Below are 10,253 nucleotides of genomic sequence, written 5' to 3' on the forward strand. Positions count from 1 at the left end.
TGCTAAGCATAGTAGTCATAACTTACCCAAGTAATACTAAGCTAAGTGACTTGCCCAAGTAAGTGGCAGACTCAGGATTTAAGCCCAGGACTGATGACACCAAATACACTCTTCACTAAACCATTTATGACATAGGAGTCTTTGCCTCCACACAGCAGTGACTAAGGTCTCCTAGGCAGGGGACTAGAGCCATTAAAGGTATTGATGCTTATGACTTTATCTATCTATCTAGCCTATAGATAGATAGATTCTGAATTAAATCTATCTATCTATGTATCTATCTATCTATATGCATGTGTGTTTATTTTTATTTTAATCAATAAGAGTAAGGCGACAGAGGACTTCTATATGGACAGGTGCAGGGATAATCAAGAGAAAGTTTTACACTAATAAGCTCAAACTATCCAGAGCACATCTGGTGTATTGCTACAAAGAAGCTTATGCTGAAGGACACCTTCATAAATGCAAATACATTTTGGCTTTTTACTAAAATAAAATCTCATTAATTTAAACTCCACCAATTTGGAATTTGTGCTAATTGAGTAAGGACTAAAGTTTACCTTTGGACTATATATGAAAAATAATAATTTACTCTGTAAATGATTATTATAAGTAATAACATATAGTCATAATTTCCATGTGCATAGTACTTTACAACTGCAAAGTGCTTTCTCATTCATAATCTCATTTTATCCTTCCAACAGCATGATGAAGTAGAGAAGTTTTCTTATCACTATTTTAGAGATGAGGAAAGTCTAGCTCACTTAGAATAACGTCAACAAGATTGTAGCCCAAATTTATATAATAGGAGAAGGGATAGAGTACAGAAGGAAGTTGTTGAGTTATTTCAGTCATATCTGATATTCCCTGGTTCCATTTGGTGTTTGTTTTTTTGGGGTTTTTTTGGCAGAGATATTGGACTAGTTTGCCATTTCCTTCTCTGGTTCATTTTACAGATGAGGAAACTGAGGCAAACAGGGTTAAGTGACTTGCCCAGGGTCACACAGCTAGTAAGTTTCTGAGGCTGGATTTGAACTCTGGTCCTTCTGACTCCAGGCCCAGTGTCCTATCCATTATGTCACCTAGATGTCAAGGAGGAAGACAGGTAGCTTTAAGTCCTACCTATGATTCATTAGCTATGTTATAATGGACAAATTTAAGAAACTCTAACCCTTTTTTTCTTTATTTCTTTTTATCCTCATTACACTGGAGATAAGACTGCTCTCATGGGGACCGTGGTCAAAGTCCAATAAGATAATTGTATGCAATGAACTTGGCAAATCTTGAAGTGGTATATAAATGAAATAATATATAAATAATAATATTTACATCCTTGGGGCATAATATATTTTCATTCCAATATGTTTTATATATATTATTATCTTTGGTGATCTCTACGATAATCCTGTTAGGTAGGGGGTATAAGTGTTATTATATTTATTTAATTGATGAAGAAATTGAGGGGGGACAGCCAGGTGGCACAATGGATAAAGCACTGGCCCTGGATTCAGGAGGACCCAAGTTCAAATCCAGCCTTAGATACTTGACACTTACTAGCTGTGTGATCTTGGGCAAGGCACTTAACCCTCACTAACCTTCAAAAAAAAGAAAGAAACTGAGGCTCAAGCTAAAAAATTTGCCCATGATCAAATAGAGTCAGTATAAATCAGATTCAGGATTTGAACTCAGGTCTTAAAACCAGCTCAGTAGGAACAAAAACCAAACATACATCAAGTAAATAAATAGATTGATAGAAAAATAGACACACACACATATATCAATAGATGAAATAGACAGACTATATATATGAATATCTACATATATAAATATAGAAGAGGCATATTGATATATTATAGGTATTATTTCTGTATATATCTATATATTTGCACATGAAAACAATGTTTAACCACCTGATAAATTAGGACAATACAGGGCTAATAGGCAAAATGTCCTAAAAGTCTTAATCCAGTTCTTAAAAATGCACCAAGACTTTGGGACTCGTGTGTGTGTGTGTGTGTGTGTGTGTGTGTGTGTGTGTGTGTGTGTGTGTGTAGGCAAGAAGCAAAAAAGATCCTCTATGTGACAACATTTTTGTTAAACTAATTTGTATCACTGAGTTTACTTAAAAGTAATGACATTTTTATACAATTTAAGTCAGTCAGTTAACAAACATTCATTAAATAGAGCAGTGAGGTGGTGCAGTGGATACAGCACTGAGCCTGAAGTGAGGAAGATCCGAGTTCAAATTTGGCCTCAGACACTTATTATCTGCGTGATCCCAGATAGGTCACTTAACCCTGTTTGCCTAAGTTTCCTCATCTGTAAAATGATCTGGGGAAGGAAATGACAAAGAAATCTATGTCAAGTATCTCCATCAAGAAACCCCTAAATGCGGTCATAAACATTTGGACATGACTGAAAAAACACTCAACGATAATATGTGCCAAGCTCTATGGTAAGTATTGGTTTTAGAGTAGGAAAAGAATTCAGAGGTCATCTAGTCCAAGGCCCCTGTTCTACATTTATCAGGAAACTGAAGTCCACAGGGGGTTTGGTGACTTGCTGTCCAAGACCACATTCATAGTAAATGGAAGGGTCATTAAAATTTGACCTTAGATCCATTGACATTCAATCCAGTTCACTATCTGCAGCACCAAGCTGCTATCTCTATAATTGAGATTTTCCTTTAATTCATATTGGCCTTCCTTCCAATAAGTCTAAATTAATAAGGATTTATTATATTAGTATCAACAAGCCCTGACCAGTTATGACCAAGTTCAGGCTATTGCCTTGAAGCCAACAATGGCTGTCCTGTTTGCACATGAGTGAGAGAAATAAACAAAAAAAGAGACTATCGCAGTGCTAAGACATGAAGGTGTTTTTTTTTTCCATGGCAGATTTAACTGTACATAATTGATTAAGCCTCTTTTTAGGTAAGCTACTCAGCTACACCTCCCAGGGCACCTTCCAACATATCCAATGGACCCTCTATCACTTTTATCCTCAGGTTGCTTTCCCTCCAACTTCTCCTCTTGCTTCCCATTTCTTTTTTTGCCCTTTCTCCAAATCCATCTAGTCTCTGCCCCCCTCGTCATCATACTTCTCTCCTTGCAAATATAAGAAAAAAGAACATACCAATAATTTATTGAAATTTTAAAAGGCTATTTTGCTGTGAAAACCCATACACATTCTTCCTAGATAGCTGGCAGCAAATGAACACACTTTGGGGTTATTTGTGAGGCAAACACGCCTGTTAGCCAGTTGAAGCAGCCATCATAACCCAAGCAAGATGATCTAAAATACTCCTTTAGAATCACTCACTGCCTTTGTCAGAGAGGCTTTAGAAGACTCTGGCACCCTCCAGGGACCAATGCTGCCTCAAGATATGGGAAAATGTTTAAGCACCCCAAGAAGCATGAAAGATCTATTCTTCTGTTTAGCTTTGTAAGGTAATAGGTTCAAATGAAATCCAGCTGTGGCCTGGAATGCCCAACCAACTCTGCAGCGGTATTTGCATTTTATGCTAAACATGTCTTCAATTTTATAAATTTCACACTTCTGCATTTCTATAGCTACAAAGTCTTAATCGCAATAACACCATTCCTGCACATCTCTTTCATAAGTGGAATGAGCATCCCCATATGAACTGGAAACACTAAATTGTTAATATGTCTCTTTAGAATTCCTACTATGACACTTAAGATGATTTCATCATATATTAGCAATAGTCAGAGATCACAGTTTATACTCATGAGCATGGCACTCTCTCAATGTTGCTTCTCAGTGTCTCCTCCTGAATCAGGTTCCTTTTAATAGACCAACTTCATTCATATATACCTGAGAACTTGTCAAGATCAATCAGGTTGGGTAAATAGTGTCAGCATTTGCTATAAAGCTTGCAATATTTGAAAGTATTCTAGGCAGAATAAGGATTTTGGTTTTCCTATTACTTTGAAGCATTTGGGGTTCCTTGTTTTAACACTGCTCTTTTCCTCCTAACTCAGATTTCTTTCTGACATAACCTCCTTCAGTTCACAAAGTTTGAATTTATCCCATTTTCCTTTTTTATTTATTTATTCGTTTGTTTGCTTGTTTGTGGGGCAATGAGGGTTAAGTGACTTGCCCAAGGTCACACAGCTAGTAAGTGTTTAGTGTCTGAAATCTGATTTGAACTCAGGTGCTCCTGAATCCAGGGCTGGTGCTTTATCCACTGTGCCACCTAGCTGCCCCACCATTTTCCTTTTTTAGGAAAGTCTTAGAGATTGTGAAATTCCACTTTGATCCTCTAACCTCCCATATACACATGGGATACCTTTGTAGACACAGATGCATTGAAATCTAACCAGCTACACATAAGCATGCACATCATTCTCATGAACAATCATGGAAACCTCTTTGTACACAGACTGCACACCTAAAGAACTTTTCCTTTTTCTCATTTTCTCTCCCTTGCCAAAACAGAGTCTAGGGCCACAGAGGGGTCATTTAGGTGGCAGCTAGGTGATATAGGGCTAGGCCTGAATTCTGGAAGACTTGACTTCAAATCTATCCTAAGACATTTACTAGCTGTGTGAACTCTGGGCAAGTAACTTAACCTCTGTCTGCCTCAGTTTCCTTATCTTTAAAATGGGGATGATAGTAATAGCATCTAGTTCCTAGGGTATTGTGAGGATCAAATGAGATAATAATTTTAAAGCATTTAGCAGAGTACCTGGCACAGAGTAAGCACCAATTATTATTATCTGAAATAATCCATCTTTCCTTTACTCCACTCTCTCAATTGAGTACTAGCTATTATCGGTGACTACTGGTGCTGCTGCCACATTTGTTAAAGTCTGACAGTCAATAAACATTTATTAAACATCTACTATGTGCCAGGTATGGTGTTAAATTCAAGGATCTTCATATGAGAAGGAATAGAGTCACAACATTTAGAAAGGAGATGAACAAAGCTTTGTTCTGCAAAGAGATGGATCAGGGATAGGACTTGGTAACCTCATCATTTTCTTGCTGATCATAACCTAGATCTGGCTTTTCTTTCCAGGTTTATTTCATGCCATTCCCCTTCACACATGCTATGTTGCAGCCAGATTTCCCTGCTTTAATGTCTCTAAAGGCTGCATCCCATCTCCAATTCTGTACCTTTGCATGTCTATCTCCCATACCCAGAATGTACCTCCTCCTTACTCCACCTAACTTCATTCAAGGCTCAGCTCATGTGTTAACTCTTATCTTTCTTGATTCCCCCAGAATAATGTTTCTTATTTGGGGTTCAAGAACTTCAAAGAAAATAACTATATTTCAATGTAAATGGTTTCTTTTGTAATTTTATGGATTTTATGCATTGTAAAGCATTATTCTAGAAAGGGTTTCATAGTTCTCTCATGAGGCTGATAAAGGAGTCCATTATACAAAAAAAAAAAGAAAAAGAAAAAGAAAAATGGGGCAGAGGGCTAAGGATCCCTGTGGCAGAAGGTATTGCTTCCTATTTTTTCAAGTTATTTGGCATATACTGATCTATTCATCTCTTACATGCAGCCAGAAGAATTTAAGCTTACTGATAGTGGAAATTGTTTGTCTTTGTGTTCAAGTGCCTAACACAGTGCTTTGCACATTTTAGGTTCTCGGATTGCACATTGGTAGGAACTTTAGATCACTATGGTCAAGGATAATGTGAGGAAAGTAGAGGATGAGTGCTGGTAGGGTAGGAATATTCCTCCCCTTACTTAAAGATGGATACCACATATGAAAAGATTTCTGTCCTGGAGTACAAACAGGCATTAAGAGGGCTGAATCCACTCATGTTGTGGGATATAGTTGACAATATTAAGGAATCCAGCAAGCTTGCAGGGCTCCTTTATGGAGTAAGCTGATCTTTTCCACCAAGTATAGCATTTTAAATTACTTCAACCTACCTTTCCAGCTTTCTTATACACGCTCACCTTGCCCCAGCATTCTTTGGCCAAGCCAGGCTGACCTTGTTGGTCTTCGCACATTGGCGTTAATCTCCCTTCCCTATGACTCTGCAAAGGCTATCACTTATGCATTGTGGGCAATGTCCTTCACCTTGGTGCCTGACAGTCTCTGTTTTCTTTCAAGGCCTAGTTAAAACATTGCCTCTTACAAGAGGCCTTCCCTGATTCCCCTCACTGCTAGTACCTTCCTCCAAAACAAAAACCTTGTATTTTTATTATATACATAATATATGCCTATAAGTACATATGTATAACTACATACATCATACATGTATACATGTACACATGTATACATTATCCTTTCTATAGACTGTAAGCTCCTAAAGATCAGGGACTGTTTTCTTTTTGTCTCTGTATCCCCAGTCCCTAGGAGAATGGCTGGCACACAGTAAGCATCTGATAAATGATTTTGGATGGATGAATTCATTTCACTGAAGAAAGCTAACACTGAAATGGTAAAAACTGACAGAACGTTCAAGTCGACTCTCCTATCATTTTAACTAATCAGGATCAAACAATGCCTCAATCTCCATATCTTCTCAAGTATGTACTTTGTTTATCCTTAATAGAAGTTATTATATGTTAATTAAATGCCAGTACAGTAAGAAAACATTTGTGGAAGATTAAGAACTACATAATAAGATGAGCATCTGCTATATAATTGCTAAACCTCACTAAATATTTCCTTACATATCAGTATTTACTTAGCAAGCAATGACTATCCTGTGAAATCTAAATGTAATGCCTAGTTAAATATATCAAGGGTGCAAGTCATATAAAGTGTCAGCAATATGCTCTCTCTAAGGAACACTGCATGGAGAGAGCTGCAGGCAGACATCACAAGTGGATGGGTCCTAGAGGTAGGTCATCCTTCAATCTGAAGGGCACTGAAAGGCCCAGTTAGCCTAAAAATATCTTCTCTACTGATTTAAATTGCTCATTCCCCTCCCACCTGGCCTGTAATTCCCATCATCAGAGTCATTTTTCTGGATTAGATAATGAAGGCAGTGTAGTTTTGCTATATGGTTTTACTTTTTTTTTTTTTAGGGTGGGAGGTTCTTAAATCTTGCCCCATCAGCACATTGTCATGCATTAATCTACCAGATTAATTATCACTTTTACAAAGAGAGAGAGAGCCCTATGGAGAGACTGAACTGCTAATCCAATCCAAGCCAACAACCATCTAGTAAGGACCTACTATGTGGAAAACACTATGGTGTGTTCTGGAGACAGAAAGAAAAAGTATCAAGAAATCCCTTTCAAGCAAAGTCCTAATGGAAGCATGGACTTCAATTATTCTAGTGATATGTCAATGAGGAGTCAAGAAAATAATGTTGGCTATAAGGCAGGTATAGTACCAAAAAGCCATGCCCTAGTGTACTAGTTCTTAAGTGGTCAGCTCTTTATAGCCAGAAGTGGATGGGTCACAAATGAAAGCCCGGAGTAGGAATGCTTATAGGTACGTAAGCCCTCCATTCATCCATCTATCTATCCATCCATCCATCCATCCATCCATGCATATTTTAGCACTTAGTAAGTTTTGTGGAGGGGAGAATACAAAGATGAATGACAAATGACGGTATGCCCACTAAACTGTTTAGTAGGGGAAATAAGATGCCAAGTAACTCTAATACAAGGCAGAATGTGATGAGTGCCAAGTAAGTGGTACACATAAAATGCTGTAGAGATGCAGAGGAAATAATGATAGTTTTCAGTATTCCAGAAATAAAAAGCTCGTGGAAAAGTTAGGCTTAGGAGGAGATCTTTCTGTTGATAGGATTGCTATGGAGCTAGGAGAAAGGCAAAGGCGTAATCTAGAAGGAGGAACAGCAAATGAAAAACCTGAGAGTTCCGGATAAAGTATGATGTATGACTTGGAACAGTGGGAGGTAGAGCAGCAATAAGGCACTATTTTGACTAGCTTGGTAAATAAGACTGGCAAATAAATCAGAAAATTTGAAAATCTGAAAGGTAAGTAAATCTGAAAAAAAATGTGTCAAGTTAACCTGAGTTAAGAAACTCAAGAATTCAGTATGTTATTAGATGAGACATCACCAAACAACAGTAGCTATACTATTGTTAGTTACATAGTCTACGGTACTTCTTGGCCAACTAGAAACCATGCTACCTGCATTCTGAATTTCCCGTATCTATCATTAAAAATTAGACTGTCACCTTGGACTCTGATAGGTGAACTTTCATCTTATCTGACCAGTTAGTTACTAAACCACCATGCCACTTCTCAGCCCTCTCCAAATCATGAGTTTGAATCCCAACTCTACTATTTTGCTATCTACCAACCTTCAGAAAATGACATACTTTTTCTTCTCTTCAGTATCCTCTACTTTAAAATAAAGTGGATGATGCATCAGATAAAAAGAAAAAAGAAAAAGAACACTTATTGAAAAGACTATGGCTGATAAGCATATTAAAGGACTCTTGATGCAAGAGGGAAACCAACCAACTATTCAGGAAAATAATTTGGAATTAAACTGCAAAAGTCATTACACTGTACATACCCTTTGACCCAAGAGTAACAGTACTAGACTTATACCTGAAAGAGAACCAAGACAGAGGGAGAAGATCCAGGAATACAAATATTTTTTTTTTATTGCAACACATTTTGTTATAGCAAAGAACTTGAAATAAAATGAGTGCCCATCAATCAGGGAATGGATGATCAAAGTACAGACATAATCACATATGCATGTAACTTACTAGCCTATACATACACATTAGCATATGTGTGTGTGTGTTTATAAACTTTAATAAGAATTTGAGGGAGGGAGGAAGTCTTGGGTAGTAGATAGAGAGTTGACCTTGAAGTCAAGAAGACTTACAGTCAAGTCACTACTTGGACAAATATTGGCTCTGTGACCCTGGGTAAGTTACTTATGGGCTTGGTGTTCTCAAGACTCAAGTGCAAAATTATACATTACGGAGAAGGTACCAACCTAAATTGGTGGAAGAAGTTTCCTCATTTGGCAGTTCCTTACACCAGGGAAATCACAAGTTCATATATGTGTCTATAACATTTAACAGGAATTTAAGCAAGAGAATTCAAACTTACCATTAATATAAATCTTATTCTGATTGCTAAAAAAGAAAAAAGACAAAACCTAGCAAACAACAAATTCTTTCCTTCCAAAATAATTTTAGTCTGGATTTGTCTCCCCCTACTGGAAGCAGACTGAGACATCCTTGGTATTTCCATTTAATATCACAAGAGTAAAAAAAAACAAAACAAAACAAACAGTCAGTCAGTCAACAAGCATTTATTAATTACTTAGTATGTGTCAGGTACTCTAATAGATGCAGGATAAACAAAAGAAGTCCCTCCAAAGAAAACAAACAACAACAAGAAAAGGAAAACAAACATTAGTCCCTACCCTCAAGGGATATATATTCTAGTAGGGAGACAATGTGTAAATAAATAGGTATTTATCAAATATATAGAGAGTATACATAAGCAGGGGTGAGATGGAGCTAGTTCCAACTATCTCACAAGTGCCAACTGTTAAATTTTCAGTGTGAGCATTTATCCCTGGAAATTGGCAAACTGTGGTTTGTTTTGCTTATTGTCTAGACTTAAGAAAGTGATGGGAAAAATAATAATGCAGATTAAATTTTAAAGTGTTTTATGCACATTTTCACAGATGTAGTTGTCAAACATTTACCAGCAAACCATGGGAGGGCTGGATGTTATAAAAGGGGAATGTCACTAGAAGCTAGAGTTACCTATAACTGGAAGAAGGTAGGATATGAGTAGTCTTGAAGGAAACCAGAAAAATGAAGAGGTGGATGTGAGGGGTCAGAGCATTGCAGGCATGAGGAATAGGCAATAGAAAGACTCAGGGATGAGAGATGGAGTTCATGGTACTATAAATCCGTAGCTGGATTGTAAAGTAGGAATGTTGGGACAGTCGAGGTTATGACCAACTTGAAATGCCTAATAGAAAAATATATATTTGATCCTAGAGGTAATATAGAGCTAGTCAAGGTCATGGGGTGGAGGGGAGATGAGGAGGAAGATGTGACATGGGTAGGCATAGGCTTTAGAAAAGCCACCTTGGCAGCTGAACAGAGGATGGGGTGGAGTGAGAAGATATATGAGATATTTGAGAGAGGAGAGGAGGAGAGATGAGGAGCCAAATTAGGGTTGTGTCTGTGTGATTAGCAAGAAGAGGATGTATATGACAGATTCTGTTAAAATAGAAATGATGAGATTTGGCAAATGGATTGGATATGTGAGGTGTGTGTGTGGGGGGGCAGTGGTTG

The sequence above is a fragment of the Dromiciops gliroides genome, chromosome 3 (genome assembly GCF_019393635.1).
Source record: "Dromiciops gliroides isolate mDroGli1 chromosome 3, mDroGli1.pri, whole genome shotgun sequence".
NCBI lineage: Eukaryota > Metazoa > Chordata > Mammalia > Microbiotheria > Microbiotheriidae > Dromiciops > Dromiciops gliroides.